Consider the following 25856-nt stretch of genomic DNA (forward strand, 5'->3'; position numbering starts at 1 on the left):
TGATTTTAAGTCTGTCCAAACAGACTCAAAACATGCCTTCAACACACCCCCTTGCTGTTTGAAAGTATTCAGTAAAAAGCATCCCAATTCTGCCTTTTTGCAAATCGAGATTTAGAAGTTTTGGCGGGAACCATAAGCGCCCGGTATAAGAGGCTTGGGAAGGCTTAGAGGTCTGCTCACTTGCAAAATCTTTTACCTGAAGTTGTGATTTTCCTCTCTCCCCTGCCCAAGTCGTCCTGACGAACTGGAAGTGAAGGCAGCGCAGCAATGCTCACTGAGGCAGGCATGCTCTGCTGAAGTTGCTTAAAAGAATACAACCAGTACTATATATGTCTTTGGTGTGGGAAGAACTTCTCATTTGGGGTGAGCTTGAAGTGAACAACATTCAAATTAAAGAGAACAGGTTTGGAGGGAGGTGTGCAAGTGAGACTGGGGAGAAATAAATAGTGTAATTGTTAAAATCTTTAAATGGTTCAAAGTTTTTGTTTTTTTTCTGAGCATGTACACCGAGAGGAGGGCATGACTGCAATGATGTGTGCATAATTATCAGGTAACCTGGGATAGCTACAGCTAAAAGCCATTTCATTGGCTGATGGTTCCAACAGTACATTCAAAGAGGAAGTTTAGCTGACATAGTGTTGACAGAGCTGGTAAGTAAAATCTGATTGCTTTTTTGTGTTTGTTTTTATATAAAACATTCTTGGATAGGAAGAGTTTGTGATATGTGACTTATCAATGAGGGATACATACAGTGCTTTTTTTGTGCCGGTACAGCGTACCGGCACCTTTTTCATGAGGTCCCGCTCACTTGCCCGCTCCCTTCCGTTCCTGCTCCGGCGCTCCAAAATCTTTTACCCAAAGTCGCAATTCTCCTCTCTCCCCTGCCCTCCCCTCCATGTCCAGCATGTCGCCTCCCTCCCCTCTCCAAGTCACGGCGAACTGGAAGTGAAGGCAGCGCAGCAGTGCTCACTGAGGCAGGCACGCAGGCAGGTTCGTCTCCTCTCGCGTCATTTCCCTCTCAGTGTGTCCTCTGCAGTGCCCAGGTTAAAATAATAATAATATTAATTATAATGTGGGCAGGTTTCTGGGTGGGGGTGAGGGGATGCCATACTAGGGAGTTATGGGTAAGGGGGTAGGACAGGGCTAATGCTAGGCTGCATGCAGGGAGGGCTGGGGCAGATGCCTACCAATCAGATGGATCGTGGGGAAGGGAAGGACTGATGCTGGGCTATGGGAATAGATAGTGGGGGTAGAGTAGAGAAGGGAAGGGCTGGATGGTGGGATAGAGAAGGGAAAGGCTGATGCCAGGCTACAAGGATGGATAGGGGGGTAAGGAAGGGATGGACTGATGCCAGGCTGCAAGACAATTTCTGATTTTTAGTCCTTAATTAATTGATGAGGGTTGGTCTGTGTTTTGCATGTGAACCAGCAGGTAAGAGATTTTGCTGGCATGTAGTTTTTGTGGGGGATCTAGGAGTCTGACTTGTCTGGCCTTTCCAATGAGATGCGTATTGCTGTTGTGTGTATTCACTGCTGCCTTTTTAAAGGTACTGTTATTGGCATTTGTATTCAGAATTGGTTAAGGTTTGCAACATAGACTCAAGAAGCTTCTTTGCAGGATTTTCTGTTACTTCACAAAGTACCTGGAGGTGAAGGGATTTTATGTTGTTATTATTGAGGTGCTACCCGAATTTAAATACATTTTTCCTATGGAAAGCTATAAGAGGAAACATTCTAGCTATGTCCTCTATATGTGACAAATTCCATAGTAGGTAGAAAAGGAAGAAGTCTTCAAAGGTATATTTACCAAATTTTAAATGATTGATTAATACAGCTTAATAAGGCATATATATTTATTATAATGTAAAGTTGAAGGATATGTACCAAACCGTGGTCATTTTATTTTTTCAGCATCAGAAGGGAGATAGAGTAGAGCTAGAGGAAGTGAAAAAGACTTCAAAGTTTACTTAATCAGGCATTTGTTATAAAGCAAAGTTTGAAGGATCTATGCTATTGCTGTAATTATATTGCAGGATCCTGTCATGTGTATTGAGATGTTTGCCATTATTGCAGACTTATTTCTGGTCAAGTTTAAGATATGGGATAATGTAACTGTATTACAAATATCTGTTTTTCTAATAAGTATATATGTGGTTTATATTGATGCAGGGCAACTGTTGGGCAGACTACTTAGAAATCCATCATTAAGTGCTACACATACCTATATACATAGTGCCCACCCATATTAGCTCCAGGCCCACCCAAAATGGCAGGTCTGGCTATGCCACTGTCTGAGAGTAGACCAGTCGACTGACTCCAGTCCTCTCTCTTCTTTGCAGTGCTGCCGGCTCACCATCACCTGAGCGCCATGCCCATGCCCAGTTCCGCCCGCCCGGGGCTACTCGGTCTCTCACCGGCAGGCTGCGTCCCTCCTCCTCCTCTTTTTGCCTCCACACCGCCGATCCGCCTTAAACCGACTTCGGGCTACCCAACGTCACCGACTGTCATCATGATGTTCTTCTTCGCCTCAGGCTCAGCCAGTCAGAGTCAGCCTTCTCTACGAGAGCTCCCTTCCCGTCATGATGCAACTTCCTGTTCTGCATAGGCGGGAATGCGTGGGAGGGGCCGTCACTGAGTAGGGAAGGCTCAAGGCTGGTTAAGAGTGGCTGTCTGAGGTGTTCCCACTTCCTTCCCAGACCCAGACCATAATAATTCGAGGAAATTGTGGCACGCAGCGCACGTTGGATTTCAGGAGAGGTAGGTGCTGACTCTGAAGGGTTTAAGTCAAAATAAAAAAAATTAATATTTTGTTTCATGCAGATCTCTTTTGTTTAAACATAACTAAATGGGCTATAAGCCCCTAATGCTTTTGGTTTTCCTATATTTTGTTTGTGATGACTTATACTGTGCCAAAATTGAAATTTGAAAACTTATCTCTATCTGGTTATTAATAAAAGGAGCTCATTGTGAAAACTATCCACCCTCAAAGGGTGTTTTGTGACTCTACATGAGAATTGTGATATTATGATCCCTTGTTTCATATTGTTGACGGTCTGCATTTTCCGTATGGGTGGTATATTAGGGAATAAAGGTCTGCTCAGTGTAATATTTATGGTACAGTAAGGTTCTGAGTGTGTTTTTGCACAAAGTTGTGCATAGTGTTTTGCAGTTGAGTGATTGTGGTTATTATATGCTTTGAGCAACCACTTTATTCTTTGACATATGACACATATCTAATATCTAAATTTAATAAAAGGTATTAATTGTGACTATTTTATTTTTACTTATTTATTTTTCTGTGTGTTGTCAGACAATTATGGATGTAAGCTCCGCCCCTGACCACACACCCCAACCCCACCCCCTTTAGCCTCCCCAAACAGTTTGGCCACCGACCGCCTATGGCAGGAACACCATCCACCTGCCGCATTTGAGATTTTTCTTTTTGGAAAATAAGCACTTTAGTGCCCCCTACAGAACTTTAAGGAAGCATAACATTTTTGTTCAATTCCTTTCACAGCTTAATCTGTGAAAGCTTGGCATAGGCGTTTCACAAGTTTTCTCCTTACAAGCCTTAATTTACAGCTTCAGGGTAGGCAGAGCTGAGCTATGCCCCAGGAACAAGCTTAAAAACGGACTGACTGGATGTAACGGATGTCCATAGCAATCCATTAAATCTGTGAATGAACACCGGATTTTCCAGATTGTCCAGATTCCAGACTACCTTAAATCACGCTGTCTTCCATTTCAATTGCAGCAACAGCACGGCAGTCCCCCAGCATGGGAATGGCACATCATAGGGGGCGAGATCCAACAGAGCACGTCACAGGGGGCAAAGCAGAAGGACTCAAGGATGTTGGATAAACAGGAGACGACGTGAGCCTATCTAGTTCATAAGGAGGGGAATAATCGAACGGCACCGGTGAAATTGATGGCCGGTCATCTTCAGGCCCGGCGCCATAAGCAGGCAGAGCCAAGTGTATTTTCGAAATACGCTTGGCGCTGGCCAAATCGCTCGCTGGGTTTAGAATAGGATCGCCGGCGGATCGCCGGGTTTAGATGAGATGGCCGGGTCCGAGCTGGATCCAGCCATCTCAAACCCGGTGAAATGCAAGGCATTTGGCCGTGGGAGGAGCCAGCATTTGTAGTGCACTGGCCCCCCCTGACATGCCAGGACACCAACCGGGCACCCTAGGGGGCACTTAAACAATCTTTAAAAAAAAACAAAATTAGCTTCCAGGTGCATAGCACCCTTCCCTTGTGTGCTGAGCCTCCCAAATCCCCCCAAAACCCACTGCCCACAAGTCTACACCATTACCATAGCCCTAAGGGGTGAAAGGGGGCACCTACATGTGGGTACAGTGGGTTTTTTTTTTTTTTTTTGGAGGGCTCAACATTAACCACCACAAGTGTAACAGGTAGGGGGGGGGGATGGGCCTGGGTCCACCTGCCTGAAGTGCAGTGCACCCACTACAAACTGCTCCAGGGACATGCATACTGCTATCAGGGAGCTGGGTATGACATTTGAGGCTGGAATATAGGCTGGCAAAAAATGTTTTAAATTTTTTGTGTGTGTGTGGGAGGGGTTGGTGACCATTTGGGGAGTAAGGGGAGGTGATCCCCGCTTCCCTCCAGTGGTCATCTGATCAGTTGGGGCTCTTTTTTGGGACTTGGTCCTAAAAATACATGGACCAAGTCTGCCCGGCGAAATACTCGTTCGAGCTGGCGTTTTTTTCATAATAAGGTGAAGCCGGCCATCTCGTAACCCCGCCCCACTTCCTTCCTGCCTTCACTACCCTACCAACACGCCCCCTTGAAGGCCCCCTTGAAGGTTGGCCGGCGCCGCAACGAAAAAGCAATTGGGGCCGGGCAAAATCGGCTTTCGATAATACCGATTTGGCCGGGATTGAGAGATCACCGGCGATCTCCCGATTTGTGTCGGAAGATCGCCGGCGATCCCTTTCGAAAATAAGCCTGAAGGTTGTCCATGAAATCTGGATTTATCCGGGAAATCCATTTTTTACCCAGTCCCTATGCCCCCAGACTGTCAGCTGCCGAAACTCCTTCCTGTGATTTTCCAGTTTCCTAAGGTTTTAATTTAATTATTTCTTAGGGATCTCTATCTTCTCCTATAACTCATACATTCCAGATCAGACCTAACCCCAAATTTGCTCTTTCAGCCACCCCTCTCTGTCACTCACCAGTCAAACTCCTTAACAGGCTGATTCCTTTCTTTTAAAAAACAATCCATACACGTGAAGTCACTTTCTGAAAGGGGTTTCACAATGAAAACTCAAAAGAATCAACTAATTTTAAGTTCTGAGGACAGGACAACCTGACACAGCCTCCACATGCACTCAGGGCTCCCTCCCAATTGACAAATAGAATGTTAAGCAGCCTGTCCCTGTCCCACAGAAGCACAAGAAAGCTGCAGCCACAAGACAGACAGAGGCCACAGCCCAGTACCATTTAACCTACTATGGAGCATTCCCAAACAAAAAAACTGCTTTAAATAAAATGGCTTGGGGGGTCACGTGATGCCGTGCTAATGAGCGGGTGTTGACAGGAAGAGCTTCAGGGCCCCAACCTTGAATTTGCTTAATTTAAGGCACATTTCTGGAGTAGTGAAACTAAGTTGGCAATCTGATTTTAGGATTTCATCACAGGACGGTCGAGAAGTGGTGGGAAAAGTGGATGGTGGCAAAAACGCAACGCAGAGAGAAAAATCGCGAGGCAGTGATTTTAAAATGGCGAAAGCAGTAGGGCTGACTACAGTGAGCTCTGCATGGGTCACAGAGATTGTGACAGAGGTTCGATAGGCAATAGATGAGTCGCTAGATAGCAGGATGCAGAAAATAACAGATAAACTGGATATTGTTGACGGTCGGTTGGAATCCTTACGTGGAGAGTTTATTGCATGTTCTCAACGTGTTTCCGATATTGATCACATGCATCAGCTTACTACAGTCAATAAGAAGCTGCAGACCTGACTTTGGGGATTAGAGGAAAAAATGGATGACATTGAAAACAGATCCAGGCGCGGAAATCTGCGCCTGGTAGGCTTACCTGAGACAACTGTGGAGCCGGAGCTTCGAAAATTCCTGGAGTCATGGTTGATGTCAGCATTGCAGCTCAATTTGGATGCAGGTCCACTGAGGATTGAGAGGGTGCATCGACTAGGCCCTTGGCGAACCCTGGATGAGTGGCCGCGAGTGGTTATATTTATACTCAACTATGTTCATAAAACAGATATTTTACGGGCCATACGTAATAAGGGGTCACTTACTTATGAAAATAAAACGATCCTCTGCTTCCAGTATTTTTCCTCAAAGGTTTCATTATTGTGGAAGGCATATGTTCCAGTAAGTACAGAGTTGCACAGACGCCATGTTCAGTTCGCACTTCTATATCCAGCATGTTTGAAAGTATTCACTGAGGGGAAGCCACAACTTTTTGAATCGGCGGAAAAAGCCAAAGCTTTTCTTAAAACTTTACCATCTACGAGTGCCCAACTTTGAATGTGGATGGTCTAGTGGCCAGGACCATATGGATTGCTTTATGGAGGATATTTGATCTGACTTATTTTATCAATCTGATGCAACAGAGGATTGGTACTGTTGTGGAAGGATCTGAGGAACTTATATGTTTTCCACAGGTCGATGTGGGTGACATGCTTTATTAGAGTTTGGTAATGGGCTATCTGTTGACTATGTGGACGTGGCTTCTACATGGTATCTTGACCTGGGGCATTTTGGCAACAGCTGTGATATTGCCTAGCTGATATCTGGATGGAGATCTTTATCAATGCATAATAGCTGCATCACGTTAAAAGATGGGATGTTGATGTTATAATGTATATATGCATGGGTATATGCTGAATTATAAAGCATATTTTTTTGTGTGTATGTGTGTTATACAACCATGTTTTCTATTGAAGTATGCTGAGTGTTGACAACGGGAGGGAACTGATTTATGGTATGAGTTAAACAATGTATTCATGGGATTTTGTGTAAGATGGATGACTATAATTTAATGATTATATTTGTGAAAATATATAAGTTAGCTGAATACAGATGTATTTAGGTTTTCCTGTATGGTTGGACAGGGGTAGATAGCTGTCCTTCCTTTTTTTTTTTTCAAGACCAGAAATGTCCTTTTTCTTGTACAAGATGTTTGTTGCGAAGAGGTTGGGGTTCATGGGACAGAGTTCCTGTGTGAACCAAATCCTGGTTGGGATAGTGGAGGGGAGGGAATAGACTGAAGGGGAGTACTGGCAGAGGAGGGCCCCAGAGGGATAACAGGAGGGGAGGTGGTCCGGGAAGGAGTTTGAAGGGGGGAAGTTGGGTGTGGGGGGGTCGGGCTTGAGATCTGGCAGACGTACCAGGGGGTGAGTGTTCGTCCTGGGTCGCTTCGGGGGAGGGAGTGGGAAGAAGGTTCGGGATGGATGAGGGAGTAAGGACAGTGATGGGAGCCGGAGGCAGGACCAGAAGGGGGAGGGGCAACACCCACCAGAGACCCCTTCCTCGTCTTCTTCTTCTTCCTCCTCCTCTGAAGACTCTTCTGATGAGAGACAAAGGTGAAACTGTCACAACCCCTGATCATGCATAGATAGCCCGTCGTAAGTTAACCCATGGCCAACCAATACATAGCTGGGCTGTTGTCTAGGCATGCCCTCACCTCCTCCAGCCATGCCCGGTGGTTCTTTCTCAGCTCCCGGGCACGTTTCTTCAATTCTTCCACTTGACAAAAAGAAGTGCACAGTTGTCATTGTTGCCCTCACTTATATTTTGTCCCATCATGTCAGAAAAAAAGAGGTTTGTGCTGGGGGGGGGGGGGGGGGAGAATTGCACATTTCTGACAATGTGCAGGTTTTTTTACCACCCACACAGATGCACAAACAACTCGCAATTGCATGGACAATGGGGATAAGAGGGGTGGTACAGCGCTACCAATGGTGGAAATACTGTCTTATCGATCACGGGTAGGAAGAATGCCTCTTAAACAGGTGCTTCACGACCTTCCAACCCTCGTCTATCTTCTTTAAGTTTCTCTTTCGCCTGGTCTGGGAAAGAGCTTCTTTTCATTAGTCAAAATGAGCTCGCCAAGCCACAGGATATCAAGATCAGAAAAGTTCTACTTACACCCTCGGGGACCTGGTGCAGACACGTCCTCTGACAAACACACACAAACGCACAAACAACACGTCCAATTACTACACACATTGTTGACATGCATATCATGTATGTGTATATTATTTGACAGGTCTTCGAAGCTTATTCTGTAATGTGGTGCACGTATGTTGCATACCTGAAAAGGGGCATGGCCAGGTGCTCGGTGTATTCTATATACTGCGTGGAAATTCAAGCCAATTCTATAAAATTTAGGCATACTTTAGAGAATATGCCTAGGCGTTTTTTTTTTTTCGAGGACTTTTCAGGCACCATATATAAAATCTAGCCCATTACTCTTATTTTAAATTCTCTTCATTGATTTCCCCAGATCTCTGTGCTTCAAATCCAGGGATCAGAGCTTCTCAGCCACTACTTTCAGCTGCTAAATGGTATCTGTCAGCATATCTGGTTCCCCAACTATTGTCTTCACACCCACTTCATTCCTTCTCTGTAAAATTCTTACAGTCTTTTCTTCTTCTATTGTTTTCCTCCTCCTCCAACCACTTAATCAGCAGAGACAGTAATTCCTCATAAGATAGATTCTCCAGTTCTTTCACTCTTTTTGCTTCACTCAGGGAATCATCACTCAGTCTGATTATTCCTGTGAGGTTCCTGTGAAACCTCCTCTATGTCGGTTTTAGATGTGGGTTTTCGATCAAGAATCTTAATCATTTTTTTCCATAAACAGCAGCCAAATGTTCAGACCGTGTACCCTAGTAACTGTTTCCTGGTATAAAATCTTTCTTCTGCATGTTTAGGGAATCTTTGTCTCCAAATTCTTTTGTCAAGCATTGGAAAAATTTTTCAACATAGTTTTTATCCCAAGAGCAATACAACTTCATTATTTCATAAGCCGAGCCTTTCAAATAATCCAACAGCACATCCTGTTGATCTTCTGGCGGAACTCTCAGCACCTTCAAAGCAGATTTCGTTTTTTCTGTCCATTCCTCCACAGACAAACCCCCTGGTTTTAGTTGATGTCTGTTGAAATCAGAAATTTGTTTGTCTCTCAGGATTCACAATGCTGATGCGTGCTGTGATGCCTACCAGGAAGCCTGAGGTAATTCACTGAACTTCTATATAATAGAACAGGCTAGTCTACAGGATTCTTTTTGATCCAAGAGGGGTGCTATCCAGTTTTTGCATTCATTGTCATATCATATGTATGATTATCTCCCAGTTAGTGAGAGGTTGTGTGTGTGCACGATGTAAAGAGCTTCTAGCTCTCAGAAAACGAATCAGTTCTCTTGAGGCTAGCAGACTTGGAGGAGCTGAGGGAGACAGAGAGAAGAAGCCTGCCAAAGGTCTGTGTTAGTATGGTTATAGGGAAAACAATTTTCACACTAACGCTTAACATTGTCAACTGTGGAAGTGCTTTAAATATACACACGTACTCCCAGATTCTATATATAGTGCCCAGATTTGGACATTTAAATTTGAGTGTGATCCCAAGATTCTTACGCAACTTAATTGGCTAGTGAGCCACTAATGAGCAATAATTGGCCACCAATAACCACTTATTGACATTAATTGGCATCAATTAGGATTTGTGCACTCATCTGGCTGTGCGCTATTCTATAACCCTTGGTGCCCAGATACCCTAGTGTGCAAGTCAAAAGGGGGTGTGGCCATAGAGGGGGCATGAGTATGTAGTATAATGGATCAGTGGGACACCAGCATTTATACCAGGTATCAGCAGACATAATTCTGATGCCCTTTATAGAATCACGCTTAGCGCCAATCTCTTCCAGCACCCATTTTGAGCACAATTTATAGAATCTGGCCCACTGTGGCGCTTACACATGTACTCACCAGATAACTGCTTATGCATTTTATTGATATTTTTATTTATTTATTTGTATTTTGCTCACATCTTTTTCAGTAGTAGCTCAAGGTAAGTTACATTCAGGTACAGTGGATATTTCTCTGTCCCAGGAGGGCTCACAATCTAAGTTTGTACGTGAGGCAATGGAAGGTTAAGTGACTTGCCCAAGATCACAAGGAGCAGCAGCAGGATTTGAACCGGCCACCTCTGGATTCAAGACCGGTGCTCTAACCATTAGGCCACTCCTCCATGAGCACTAATTAGAATATATGCACTTTTCACTAAGCGTATTCTGTAAAGTAGTCCACATAAATTCTACTGCATGGATCTCAAAAGAGGGGCATGGCCATGGGAGGAGCATGGGCGGGTCATGGGCATTCCTAAAATTTATGTGCAGTATTATAGAATAACCCATTCTGTGCCTAAAGTTACTCCAGGTTTTCATGGTTGTAAATGGCTGCACCTAAATTTTAGTCATGAGGACGGCACTACATGTATTCTATAAACTGTGCCTAACTTTAGGCATGAGATAGTCAGAATACCAGTGGCTAATTGTTAAACTAATAACAAGCTCAGAATTAACCACCTGGCTCCTTATTAGCAAATGTTTATGTACGTATATTTAAAGGACTATCTGACAAAACCCGAGCTTCTGAAGAAGCACATGGGAATCATGCCAGGCTCCAGGAAAACCAAATTTTCTGCTGGGGAGAAAGATGTGCCCTTGAAAAACAACATGCCTGGAAGGACGTTACCAGGCCAGTCAATACAATTCAGTACCATAACAGGGAGACTGAGGACCTCAACAAGAAATGGTGGATGCTGAGGAAGGAGACCAAGAAAAAAAAAAAAACAGGCTGCCAATTGTCAGCTCCCTCCCACCTCTCAGCAGCAGGTCCTGAGTGCCCTGGAGATGTGGGTGCTGAGCTGTATTGATGAGGTGGCCATCTCTGGGATCACAGGGCAAGACAGCTCCAGGTTGCAACAATGTCAGGGTAAGTGAAAACCACCACATTGTCATCATTGTAGTCTGTATAAGGTACTGTACAGACCTGACTGCTGAAACAGGAGTTGTCAAAGTGAAGCTGACAAAGTTGCATCTGAATATTCAGAGTGCTACTTTGGGGAGGGGGGGGGGGGGGTGTTCCCAGCAGCACTCTGAATATTCAGATCCAACTTTATCAGCATCACTTTGACAACTCCTGTTTCAGCATTCAGGTCTGCACAGCACTTCATACAGATATAATGATGACAATGTGGTGGTGTGTATGCATTTGCGGTACTGAACATTGGCAGCATACACAGGACCTCTGGTTATGCCCTTGAAATGTCTTAGAATGCCCTGGCTGTTATCCATATATCATCTGGTCATTAGTGACAATATTAGACTTAAATATCAAACAATGGAGAAATTCCATGTACTAAATATGATTCAAACCATATTAGTAAAGGTGCTCAGAATCTTGTAATTGTTTCAGCTATCTGCTGAAAGCTAAAAATTCAGTCATTGCACCAGTAACAGGGTAATGGCTAAAGTTCTTCCTGAATGTTAAATAGTATATAATAATAATTATGAAGCACTTAGCTGGTACCAGATGCTTCTAGTTTCTTGAATCTCTCTGAAACAAATGTCTTATAGAATGCTTCACCATTCCAGAGCAGGATAGAACTTCATTGTCTGATCCCCTGAAGATGCTACAAGCAGAACATAGGGCTATGTAGAGATTGGCGTAATGATGAAGCATTGGAAAGGACGTGAAGGACATATTATTTTATTTTTGGATTGAGAACTTTACAAGCACTTTGAGGATCAACAGTCAATATCTTCACTAGTATTTTATATAAAATGAATTGAAGCATGTTTAGTATGTGGAATTTCTCCATTGTTTGATATCTATAAAATATAGGGAGAATATTTATTCTTTATTAATACCCCATTACATTTACATTTTGATAGTGTCACATATTAGACATAAGACATAAGAATTACCGTACTGAGTCAGACCAAAGGTCCATCTAGCCTATCCTAGGCTGGAGGTAGGGATGGGAAGGAAGATCTTCACTCTTAAGTGGTGGGTTGGAAGGGGGACTATGGGCCACAGGGTGGGGGGAGTGGGGAGCAGAGGGGAAATTGCAATTTTTTCTTTATGTGGTTCCTGGTCAATATTCAACCGGGGCCCGCATAACTGTCTTTATTTCTTAGTGATAAAGTTCTCTTTGAAACTTCTATTTCTGTGTAATTTTTGCTCTTTAGAAACAAGTTTATGCTTCTCTATAGTAAACAAATTCCCTTTTTAAAAATTTACCTTGTCTTTCTCCCCTTCAAATTGTGGACTTTGGGATGTGTAGTGAAATAAGTGTTTGCTTTGCTTATTTTGTTGATTATAAGTTTTGAAGTTATTCTGTATTCATTTACATTTGCTCGTCAAGGGAGTCTCTTGCTTTTTTTGTAATTTGAAATTCTATACATATAAAATTAAATAAGTTTGCAGACAGTTATCAGAACTTTCAAGACTGATTTCTGAAAAACCTTCTACTGCTAATCCAGGCATATTCATTGTTGATCCCACTGGCATAACAATAGAAACTGGAACCTTCTCCTCTATAGCGGCTGTATTTGGCATCTGCTTACCTGACTGAGAGCTCCCTTCTGCAGGGGCCATTTTGTGATGTGACCCGCTCTTCTGCAACTCAACTATTGCCAGAGACACTGTCACTGGGGGAGGTGGAGCTTGGTGCTGAACAGGGCTTGGTGTTGTATCAGCTTCCACAAGGGTCGCAGACTCAATTGACCAATGGGACTGGCCAGTGAATCTGTGAGCAGCTCCAGAATAGTTGTTTGCCAAAAGAGCATTGACTCCAGGGACTCGGAGGGAAAGTCTTGCATCTTCCCTTTCTGTTTCTTCTCCATAACAAGGGGATAACACAGAGCACATCTCACCCATAGCGCCCTTCAGGCTGCCATCTTTATTCCCCCTCAGATCAACCTTTTCATCACCAGTGAAAATGCCAAATGTCTGCTCTATTGCTTAGCCCTTTTTTTCTCATGATGCCTAGCTCTGGATGCATTATCAATTCCATGAACTTAGTCCTTCCTGTATGTACATCCACCAGTTCTTCTCATTGAGAGAACCCTTCACAAATTCAAGCAGAGGCCAAATAATATGATTCTCATAGAACCCACTGGCCTTGATAGAACTGGTTCTCACTTCTCAAATAGCTGGCTATTCTATCTCCATGAAAATTCCACCTTTTTCCAACACTGATAACTCAGCAAATGGGGTGAGGTCTCTGGCTCTTTTAGCCTGGAAATTGAACAGTTTACTACAACCTATCAGACACTCTTATAGCTGCCAGGTGACCATCTATTAGACGTACCACTACCTAGTCTTTCAAGTGGAAGCAATTTACTACCTGGTGTTTTGCTAATGGCCACCATCCTGCAATGTGTCCGCACGCTACCATTTTGCAGTACTTGTATTGTCTGTATTAAAGAGGCCTCCAATTGTCCTCAAAGTACACCTTAGCACTGTCTTGGCCTAACATGGTCCAATGTAAGACCTTCCAGTTTCCAGCTGTATATTGTCTCACTTTTCATGAAGGAACTTCTCCATGTGAAGCCTCCACTGCAGAAGCTTCCGTTCCTTGGGATCTAACCTGGTGCTATCTTTGTTAATGAAGCTGCCTTTTGAGACATTGGATTTTTCTTCTTTGAAGTTCTTCAGATGGGAGGTGCTCTTCCTTGTTACAGTAGCCTTGGGTAGAAGTTCGGTAACCTCTGAACCCTATACTCATAACAAGGTTATTCTCCAAATGTAAAGGTGCTGAATGTGGTGTTGACTTTCTACATCAGTAAGGAAATAGTTCTTCCTACCTGTTATCCAAAACTACATAGAAACCCGTGCGAGAAGGCCCTTCACATTCTAGACTGTAAGTGCACTCTTGCATACTACTTTAAAAGAACTGAGTTGATCTGAAAGTCTTTTCAGTTTTTCTTCTCTTTGATCCCAATAGCTTAGCGCCCAGTTTTTTGGTGCCTATCTTTTAGCAACCTATATTTACCCTTATAGACAAATCTATCTCATGCATATTCATCATGGGTATTCTGAAAACCTGACTGAGGACTGGGTTGAGAATCACTGAATTAGGGCTGCTGCAGCCCAGGGGCACAGCCAGACCTTATGGTGGGAAGGGGCCAGAGCCTGAGGTTGGAGGCACATTTTGAGTGCCACCCGCCACCCCCACCACCACCGCCATGCTTTGCTTTGCCTCACCTCCCCCCACCGCCTCGCCTCGCGCCTCCTCGCACCCCCCCTCACCTCCTCTCGCCCCCCTCGCCTTGCAAATACCTTTGCTGGCGAGGGTCCCCAACCCATGCCAGCTGAAGCCTTCTTCAGCGTCGGTCTCCGGCGCAGCCACATTCCTGCCCTGCTCTTCTTTCTTCTTGCTCCTCCTATCCTGTGCATGCTGACGCTCCTTCTCAGTTTCACGTAAAGGAGCGTCAGCATGCACAGGACAGGAGGAGCAAGAAGAAAGAAGAGAAGGCAGGAACGCGGCTGCGCCGGAGACCGGCACTGAAGAAGGCTTCAGCTGGCAGGGGTTGGGGACCCACGCCAGCCAAACCAGGGGCCCGGATGAAATTTGCGGGAGCCCAGGCCCCCTGTAGCTACGCCCCTGCTGCAGCCACTGTATACAACCCAGAATTGTAGACAGAGCGTGATCTAAAAATGTTTTAAATAAATAAAGTCTGCATCATTAGTTAACATCTGCCAAACAGTGACATGGTTCTTGCTCCAGACCTTTAGTTTGCATTAGTGCCTGGACCAAGCTTTAGTAACAGACAGTGCTTTTGGTCAAGTTGTTGCAGCTAATCTGTCCATTTGAACTTGCAGCTCTCGCATGCTATCAGTGCCAGCTGCTCTTGTGTGCCTGACTCAATCCCACTTGTCAACAGAAAAAGCTATTTTCCTCACTGGCAACAGGTGTTTTCCATAGACTGCAGGATTGATCAGGCACATACTCTATCACATTCTTGAGAGCTGTCTAATTCCTTTGAAACTAATGTAAATGGGGTATTAAAAAATAAATAAATAAAATGCTGGGTGTCCACTGTAAAGGAGCTTACCGGTGCTCCGGGGTCTGCTGGGGTGCCCCGGGGTCTGGGAGGCACTTTGGGGGCCTTTTTGGAAGTGCCCCTGGGTTTTTCTGACCCTCGTGTGGGTCTGGTGGATTTCGGGCCATTTTTGGCCCATTTGGGGCTCCCTCGTTGGTGGCCAGCATTTTTCCAGGCTTCCCCAGGCTTGCTCCAGTGTTCTTGGGTCCTGTTTCGGGACCGGAGCAAGTCCTGGGGCTGAAGACAGGCAGGAGGCAGAGGCAGCGTCCAGGAAGCGGCTGGCGTGAGTAGCGCACCGCCACGAAGCCGGAGGGGCAGGGGAGAAAAGATAGCCGGCTGCCTCCGGGCTGGGGTTGCATGCGCGTCGGATCGGCACAAGCGCGTTTCTGCCTGGAGCTCCCGGTAGGCCGCAAAATGGAGCCTGGGCCTCGATTTTGATTTTTGGCCTGAAGAAAGCGAGGAGGAGCGTCAGAAGGAGACCGGGACCCTAAAGAAGGCAAACGACCCCAGGATGGACGTTAGAGGGGCCAGGTAAGAGGTCCCATGGCGTTATTTTGACTTAATTTGGGTTTATTTTTGAGTTATTTGGAGTGATTTTTGTCGGGCCTTTCCTGAATTTTTTAGGAATTTTATTTTTATGGTCGGGGGGTCTGGGGGGGTACATTTAGTCAGACTGGGTACTTTAAAAATTTTAAAGTTCATTTTGAAGGAGTTTTGGGGGGTATTTTTGGTGCGGAGTGTCGTGTGCTGCTCTCATAACGGTTATTACAAATCTGACGATGGTGTCTGGTAGCGCGCACGTTGCCTCACATATGTGGAAGTTTTGGGAAATTCCATTAACTTTTAATGGGGTTTTTGCATGAAAATGATGTGAAATGGTGCCTATTAATGGTTTTTTAAAAATAAAACAAGGATTGAATTCAGGAAAATGTGGCCTGGATGATGGTATAAATTTTATTAAAGTGTAATGTAATTTACCTTGTATTTTGTATGGAAATCCATTTTCTCCATACACTTTAATGGGAAAATCTGATTTCAAAATGTAAAAGTTGGTTCACCTGCCACAAGCTAGCATCCTATTGGTGCTGCTAGTTCAGATGGCCAAGCTGCAGTCCTGTTGCTAGGGGAGACAGGGCTGGTGAGGTGACAAGGTCAGAGGAACTGAAGACACAGTAGAGGACAGACCTGTGTGTGGAAGGTGCTGTGCCTGTGTGTGTGTGAGAATTGATTTATACAGGAGAGAGAGCTTAAATAAAGAGTTGTTTGATATAAGGAGAGGAACTGAAGAAGCTGAAGGAGCCAGACCTTTGCGATGAGTGTCCTGGTCTGAGAGATAGAAATTGACTGTAATTCAGTGAGAGGGTGTGAGGAAAACATTGTGTTGCATTGCAGAGCAGCTGGTGACTTAGAGTGCATGGAATTTTGTGGAGCAAAGGGACTGAAGGTACAGGGGAGATAGACCTGCATGAAAGATGCTCTGCCTGTGTATGTATAAGAAATTTGTGTGAATAGACAAGCTAATAACCACAGCACACCTGGCTGGCACTGAGGGAGTGCATATGTGTTAATTTGCTAAGTGGTTATACAGAAAGGCTTGCCTGAGTTTGAAATAGGCTATAAGCTGTATAATAACCTGCTGGTAACAAGTGAAGGTGGCTAGTAGCAGTGAGTGTGCAGGAAAACTGCTGTGTTTCTGCTGATCTGTCACAGAGCAAAGTGGTGGCCACAGTGCATTTGACTGACACTTTGAGTGTATATGTGTTAATGGGTGGATGTACTGAGGGGTCTGCCTGAGTTTGGAGTGGGCAACAGGTTGTGTAGAACCCTATTGATAACTGGTGAATGTGGCAGTGAGTGTGCATGAACTCTGGTGTGTTTCCACAGACCTGCTGCGGAGCGGGGTTGTGACCACAGTGCACCTGACTGTAGTGAGAATCTGTGCTGATTAAGAGATTGGATGAGACTGTTGTCCTTGGCAGAACCACTGCTTAATAGGGCATTGGTGTAAAAGGTGTGGAAAGTGAGCCTGACATCAGTGAGGTGTAAGAAATAAAAAAACGAATTTCAGTGAGGTGGAAGTCTCTTGCTGAATGATTTTGTTTCAAAAGTTTAAAAGAAGTGATTGCCTATAAAGGGGTGTTTAAACAAACAGAAGTGCGTTCCTTGTTAGGCAGGGGAAAGTAACAAGGCAGGTTCTGCAATAGGGAACATTAATTATCTGTTGATTTAATCTAGGTAGGTTGGCCACAGTTTTGAAAATAACAAAAATCCTTACAAAATTCCCACAGGATAGGGAGACAGGGTTTCAATTTCTTTTAGTTAACTAGAGTACAGGTACAGAGGCTGTTGGGCAATGCAAGAGGATCAACGCAGGAGCAACACCTGCACCAACTACCAAGAAAGGCCAAAGTTACCATCCTACAAGAAAAGTCTACAGAGCAGCTAAGTGTTCCAGCCACCATCTCTTCCAGTAATTTAAGGGACTATGTATAAATATGAGTACTTACCTGATTGCTGAGAGTAGTCCATAAACCGTCTAAGTCACTTTAAGTAGAAATTTTGGTTCTGAAACAAAGAATTGAACACAAAGAATCAATTCCCTTGCTTAAGTGTATGAAAACTGGTGAAATTTTGGGTAAAGAGAGGAAAAATTGATTAATGTACTTATCTGATGTGTTAAGTTGTGGTTTGAACAGAAATTGATCGCTTCACAGCATATGTTTTCCTGATATTATACAAGAGTTGAAAGTTATTGTGTGTTACACTTGTTTATTATTCTGAAACATTCATTGCATTTTAAAACCATCTTTTGCAATAAATTATTTAAATCCAAAAGTTAGTGTGCAATATTGTCATCATTAAAATTTTGTAACATCTAGGGAAATTCGTTTAACATCTTGAATTGCACACTATATAATATACAGAATTTCCCCATCTTTCTTTGTACCTACCTATAGGGGATCTATACTAACTGAGGAGCTGAGGAGACCAATGCATACAGGATGTGTCACGCATGTTCAGAACTCTCAAGTTCTGAGCTACAGAACAGCAATTCTGTCCTTGCACTGTTTGACGACAGCACCTCCATGTGTGTCTGATCAATCTTGCTGTTGCCTGTTTGGCATGAAAGGTTCTCTTTTCTCATTTTATTTCAAGCTCGATTGAAACCAATAGTGGGATTCTGGCCCCCATGAGCCTTCATTTTTAACCAGTCAATTACCAATCCCAGTTTGTCTCAGAAAGTAAAACAAGCTGGCAGAACCAGTATTTTGTAGTCAGTTGTGGCACATTTTTCATATAGGGCAGAAGAAAATCTGAAAACTCCTCAGACTTCAGGGAGAGACAAAAACTAAAAAGAAAAAATTGAAAGAAAGGGTGCTATCATTGCATCATTATAATGATAATGTGCTGCTGCTTTTTGCAGGGGGCACTCTATGCAATGCATATATATAGAAGCAGTTTCTAAAGATTCACTGAGATCAGGGACAGCAAGTCTTTACATAGTAATGTGGAGGGGCATTTTCAAAAGGACATCCCAGAAACGCCGTCCATCTCGCAGCCATTTTCAAACAGGAAATACAGTTTCCAGTTCAGAAAATACACGAGAACTTCCAAAATGAATAGCCATTTTACAAACTGAAATGTCCACATTATGACTGCCAAAAATCCAGGGACAAGGACATCTGTCAGCATTTTAATAGAAATGGCCACACAGCATAGACTTAGTTTGGGGGGGCGAGGGGGGCAGTGCCCCCCCCAAATGAGCTGCTCCTACCTGGAAGCCTGGAGGAACCACAAACTTACATGCTCTCCCCTTTCCTTCCCTTCCTCTCGCTCGCTCACTCACTCCCTCCCCCTCCCTGGCAAAGCATAACGCAAACGTGCGCGGGGCCATACTCCTGCTGCGCTCGCCGCTGCTACCTCCCTCCTCCCTCACTCGCCTCATAATATAAGTTCCTGTTTACGGAGAAAAGAGGAAAGCCAGCAGCGGCACACACAGGAGCACGGCCCCTTGCACGTTTTTATTTTGTTTTGTAGCAGCGTCGATGGAGAGAGTGAGCGAGAGAGAGGCAGAAAAGGGCAGGGTAAAACACAGAAGCTCGCTGTTCCTCCTGGCTGCCATAGCAGCAGCCAGGAAGAGTAGCTAGTAGTTTGACGCAATGGCGCCTATGTCCCTAACCTTGCTGGGGGCGGGGGGGGGGCTAGAGAGAGTGAGTGAGAGGACAGGTGAGGCAGGGAAGGGGAGTGAGGGAGGACATTGATGGAGGGGTGAGGCAGAGATGTTCGATGGAGGGATGAAGGGGAGATGCTGGATGGAAAGGAATGAGAGAGATGGAAGATCCTGCAAAGGGGAGAGAGAGGAGGAGATGGAGCGGGCAGGGGAGAGAGGAAATTCGCTGGATATGGATGGATGGAGAAGAGGGCAGAGGAGAATGGAGAGTTGCTGGACATGGATGGATGGAGGGGAGGGAAGACAGGAAGGAGATGCACATGGACGAAGGAGAGGGAAGAGAGGAGAAATGCTGGACATGGATGGAGTGGAGGGCAGGGAAGAGAGGAGAAAAGTTGGACAAGGATGGAGGGAAGGAAAGATGAAGGAGATACACATGGATGGAGGAGAAGGGACAGAGAAGAAATGCTGGACATGGATGAAGGGGAGGGAAGACAGGAAGTAGATGCACATAGTTGGAGGGGAGGGGAGTGAGGAGAAATGCTGGATATGGATGGAGGGAAAACTGCTGAATTTAAGGGCTGGATCGGAACACTTTGAGGGCAGATGTTGAAACTGGAGAAAGGATAGGGACAGGGCTACAGATGGTAGACAGGACGCATAAGGACACAGAAGGATGGTGGACATGGTGAGAGAAAAAATATTAAATGGAAAGAAGACACTGCATAAAACAGAAGACACTGGGACCAAAGCTAATAGAAAAACTAAATGCTCAGACAGCAAAGGTAGAAAACATATTTTATTAAGAATTTATTAATTGGAATATTTTTTATTTAGGTTTTGCTCACACTTTTTTCAGTAGTAGCTCAAGGTGAGTTACATTCAGGTACACTGGATATTTCTCTGTCCCAATCTAAGTTTGTACCTGAAGCAATGGAGGGTTAAGTGACTTGCCCAAGATCACAAGGAGCAGCAGCGGGATTTGACACAGCAGAGTGGAGGAGTGGCCTAGTGGTTAGGGTGGTGGACTGTGGTCCTGGGGAATTGAGGCACTGAGTTCAATTCCCACTTCAGGCACAGGCAGCTCCTTGTGACTCTGGACAAGTCACTTAACCCTCCATTGCCCCATATAAGCCACATTGAGCCTGCCATGAGTGGGGAAAAACACAGGGTACAAATGTAACAAAAACAAAATATGTCAGTTTTTGGAAATGTGCATCTGTGATATTTTGCATGTAAGTTTCAGTTTTTCTAGTATTGCTGCATGCTGAGTCTGGATTGCAAGACTGGTGCTCTAACCACTAGGCCACTCCTCTTCTGACTTCTTGAGGTAACTTTCCAGTTCAGTATTTTGCCTTCATATCTGTTGTGTCATGTGTTTCTCATGTGTGATCAAGATGCAGTATTCTGCTAGCGTGTAGTATTTGCAGCCCTTTTTGTTCTGTTTTTTTTTCACGAGGTAGTTTATTGGTGTTTAGAGCCTGGTGTAATTACAGTTCTGCCTTTCCACGCATAAGGTTGTAGCTCGTCCTGTCCTTGGAATTAGTGCTGTTATGGTTTGGTAAGGTTATGAGAGTGTTTTTGCACAAGTTTGTGTATAGCGTTTTGCAGTGGAGAGATTGTGTGTTGGCCTTATTGAGGTGGCACCAAAACATCAGAAAGGGTTTTAGAGCCTAAATCATGACATAGTACCTCTTGAAGGATCTACATAAACAGCCTATGCATTTCTAAGGTCAACACTGGCATGGTATGGGAAAGGGGATAGGGAAATACTACTGGAGAGGAAGAGGGAGTGTTGGGTAAGGAGGAAAGAAGGAAGGAAGGAAGGGAGAAAGAGCTGGCTTGATATCTCATACATATTCATTATGGTTATTCCCAAAACAAGCCAGCTCTTTCTCCCTTCCTTCCTTCTTCCATATTATTCTTCCATATTAGTACTACTACTACTTAACATTTCTAAAGCGCTACTAGGGTTACGCAGCGCTGTACAATTTAACATGGAAGGACAGTCCCTGCTCGAAGAGCTTACAATCTAAAAAGACAAGTGTACAGTTAATCAGATAGGTCAGACAGATTGGGGCAACCTATATGTTCGAAAGGTTAGGTTCCGAATGCAGCATTGAAGAGGTGAGCTTTAAGCAAGGATTTGAAGATGGGTAGGGAGGGGGCTTGGCGTAGGGATTCAGGAAGACTGTTCCAGGCATAGGGTGAGGCAAGGCAAAATGAGCGGAGCCTGGAGTTGGCAATGGTGGAGAAGGGTACTGAGAGGAGGGATTTGTCATGTGAGCGGAGGTTACGGGCAGGAACGTAGGGGGAGATGAGGGTAGAGAGGTAGGGTGGAGCAGCAGAGTGAGTGCATTTGTGTGTGTGTATATATATATATATATATATATATATATATACACACACAAATGAATATGCTAATATGCTCCACCCCATCCTTTGCCCCCCCCCCCCAAATGAAACAGTCAAACTACGCCCATGCCACACAGATGTCATTACAGAGCAGAGGGGCAGCCTAGTGACAGTGCAATGGACTGTAAACCATGGCACTCAGGTTCATATTCCCTACAACTCTTTTATTTTAAATCCTGAGCCCCTCAGGAACAGGAAATACGTACTTGACTGTACAATACCTCAATAGCCTTCAGGCTTGCAGGTGACATAAATATTTAGTAGGTATATGTCTGTTTCTGGAGGGGTCACAATTTAAAGGGGGAAAAAAGGAGAGCTGAAGTGGGAAATTGAATCTGGTTCCCTAGTTTAAAGTCCACTGCATTGACCACTAGGCTACTCCTCAGATTAGCTTTCTGCTGTGTGCAGAATGCCCATAATTCCTGATGCTGTCATAGAGCCTGCTATTCCTTTGTTTCATTTTCAGGGGAGAGGGATGGGGACAGGAACCACTGGGAGATTCATGAGAGGTCATGCCTTAATTCCTCCAGTGGTCAGCTGCTCAGTCAGAGCACCTTTTTATACACTGGTCTTGGCTGAAACAGGCCTAAATAAAAGCATCCTTCTTTTTAGACTTGGATGTCTCTTCTCATTCGATTATCGCTGTTGACTGATTTTGGGCCCTCCCTAGTCCTGTCCAAAACAATTACAACACACCCCCTCGCTATTTGGATGAACTGCAGTATAGGACATCCAAATTTTGCTGTTCCAAAATTGTAATTTGGACATTTTTGGCAGATGGCCTCCCCCCCCCCGTTTTGAGATGTCCATGTGCTTTGAAAATGAGTGCCACAGTAACATAGTAAATGTCTGCAGATATAGACCTGCAAAGTTCATCCAATCTGTCCCACAAGGTGGCTTGAGTTGTATCTGGCACTCTGCATGGGTTATACTTCTTCATTGATTAAACACTGGCAGTTGGCAACATGCTCCTTGCCAGCCTCATATAGGCAGTTATGATGGAATCTTGGAACATATTACCAAAATATGTTGCTTTCAACCCTAAGAATGTCTTCACCCCCCTCACTACCAATTTTGGGGCATACCTATAGAAGTTTGTCCTATTTCCCAACTACTGGAGAAAGGGGTGCTGTGTGTAAGGAATTAGGGTGCTTAATCTTATGCATTTGTGCAATGATAGAAACTGAGAGCTTATGAGTCCAACTTCAGTCCAAGGCTTAATTTGCAGCTTTTTTTACTTCACACTGATGACTGACCCAGGATGTCAGCACCCAGCATAGCATTTGACAGCAGGAGGCAGAATTTTCTAGATGTGTCTTTGTAGAACAGAGACTGTTTTTTTTTTTTTTTCGGTGTGCAGTGCATTTTGAGTGCTTCATTTTGCTCTCCCTCTCCCCATAAAAGTTTGCTATAGATCTTAGAGTAGGGTTATCATATTTGCGGAGACAGAGGACAGAAAAAATGAAAATGGTCACTTCCTTTGCTACAGAAATATGTAATTATAGCCTTTAGCTAATAAACATACATCAAACAATGACTAACTTACAGTACAGTAGTAGACAATCTACTTTTCAAGAACTTCTGGATTTGAGTTTGACTGAGTCTGAGGCTAATAGCCTACTTATCCCTCAACAACTTTGGCTGGCTTCTGAGATGCGTGTGAAAAAGTTGTGTTGCACAAACAAGTTTCATTTGATAACTTCAACCAGCAGGGGAAGAGAGAGGGGATCAGCAATGCCTTTCTCTCTCTTTAGCACCCCTACTGACTAATAGGCCAGAAATGGTTTCTCTCATTATGTGGGTAGGTGTGTTGGTCATAGACACGTAAAAGAAAAAGAGGGCATTTTCCCCAAAATTAAAAACCCTGGAGGACATGTCTGAAGAAGTCCAAAAGGAGGACATGTCCTCAGTGGCGTTCCTAGGGTGGCTGCCACCCGGGGCAGATCGCCAATGCGCCCCCCCCCCCGGGTGCAGTGCGACCCCCCCACCCCCAGCGAAAGGACACCTCCCCCCGGTGAAAGGACTGACAACCCCCCCCCCCCCCGGGTGCATTTTTACCTGCTGGGGGGGTGCCGCGTGTCTCTCGGCTTCGCTCGTTCTCTGCTCCCTCTGCCCCGGAACAGGAAGTAACCTGTTCCGGGGCAGAGGGAGCAGGGAACGAGCGGAGCCGACAGGCGCGCGGCACCCCCCCCCCCCAGCGGCGTGCACCTGGGGCGGACCGCCCCCACCGCCCCCCCCTTTGGTACGCCACCGAATGTCCTCTTAAAAGAGGACATATGGTAACTCTATCTTAGAGCATTCTGAGAGTAAGAAGCAAGTGAATACAGTCAGCAGTGCACTATTTTCCTGACAACAGTGACTCGGTGTGTGTTCAGTGACTCTACTGTATGTGTACTGCATATTGTAACACTATGAAACCCAAACCCTTACCTACTGGTGCATATAAACCAGCTGTATGGGTGCTGAGCACTCCTAATTTTGAGCAGTCTCCATTGTTCCTAGGGAGGGGTAATTTGCATTGGGTTAGGTACCCCCAATCATTTTGAAATGTTTACACTTGTGCATTGGTGGTCAATATTTTCAGAACGTTTATCAGGTTAAGAAGGAAGCATGGGAAAGGCAAAGCACAGAGGCCTGCAGAAAGGAATGCTGTCCCAGCATGCAAGCGATGAAGTGGCCACAAAAGCAGTGGTAGGGAAGTAAGCATAGGATTAGCAGCAGCAGTCTCCCAGGTACATTCAGGAGTAATTTTTTAACAGAGGAAAACCCAGTGTGTTTTTTCTAGCAAAAAAGGTGCCGGTACTCAAATGCCAGGCCACCCTTCAGGGGTGGGGTGATCACTGAGAGACCCACCCCACAATAGCCAGGCCCCCTGCAACCAGTCACAGAATCTATGACAAGGCAGAATTGGTATGTAGAGCCTGAGCTCTTTCATTAAAACTTGGACCATGGGTCAATTTTAGCAGACAATGGAAAAGGTGCCGGTACTCCGTACCCCCAAGTACCCCCTCAAAAAAAGCCCTGGGAAAACCAGCAGCTAGATATAGGGTTGGCTGAAAAGCAGGAAGTCCAGCCACCTGTTTCCACCTCTGCTATTTGTGAGCAGAAAGAGACAGCAGAAAGGATGGGAGGCACCAGGATAGCAGCCAAAAGCATCAATGACACTCTCAGTGTCTATAGCGGATCTTTGAACAACCTACTGATCTGGAAGAATCATGTTTGGGATTTTAGACTCAGAGCATAGGGCTAATAAAAGTCTGATAACAACAGAGAGTTTGGAGAAGCTGGTTGGATTTACTTTTGTAGAATTATTTATTGCCTTTTTGAACAAATTCACCCAAGGCGGTGTACAGCAAGTATAACTTGGATATAGGCCATAAACAACTGCAATAGTAAAATATTTAAATAACTGAACACATTATTCCCCAAATTCTATATATGGTACCTCAAGTTGTGCGCACATTCTATATATGGTACCTCAAGTTGTGCGCACTAATTTGGTCACTTGGACAAATTGTGTGCACAGCATGATTGATTAACAAGCCAATCAGCGCTGATAATTGGTACTTAACCATTTAGCAGCACTAATTGACTTTAATTAGAATTAATGCACACTACTTTCTAGGTGTATTCTATAACTTGCTGCATGTAAATTTTAATGCGTGCAGTCAAAAAAAGGGGTGTGGCCATGGGCGGGTAGTGGGCGTTTCAAAAAACTATGCATACTATTATGGAATACACCCAATCTGTGCCTATCTTAGGTGTAGGTATTTAGGTCTGGTTTTAGGTGGCCTAAATGGATGCACCTAAATTTTAGTTGCAAGAATGGCAACTAAAACTATGGGTAACTTTAGGCATAGTTTATAGAAACATGCTAACCGCTAACTTACAACATCAACACAATACACATGAACACATTTTAATAGACTGCATAGGATATAAGAGAAAGTAGAACATATGTAGACAGATGAGACAGAGTAACAGGAACTTAGGCAGTTGATACAGGGGCCTGACTTGAAGGAAACTGCATGTGCAGTCAAAAAAGGTGGACAAAACTGATCTTAGCTAGAGTAGGAGAGAATAGGCAAGTCCTGTGGCTTTATGTACAGCCAGTGTCACTCCTTGTGTGAGTGAGTGTGAGACCACCTAGTTAGCTGCTTCTTC

Source organism: Microcaecilia unicolor, chromosome 2 (genome assembly GCF_901765095.1).
Source record: "Microcaecilia unicolor chromosome 2, aMicUni1.1, whole genome shotgun sequence".
NCBI classification, from domain to species: domain Eukaryota; kingdom Metazoa; phylum Chordata; class Amphibia; order Gymnophiona; family Siphonopidae; genus Microcaecilia; species Microcaecilia unicolor.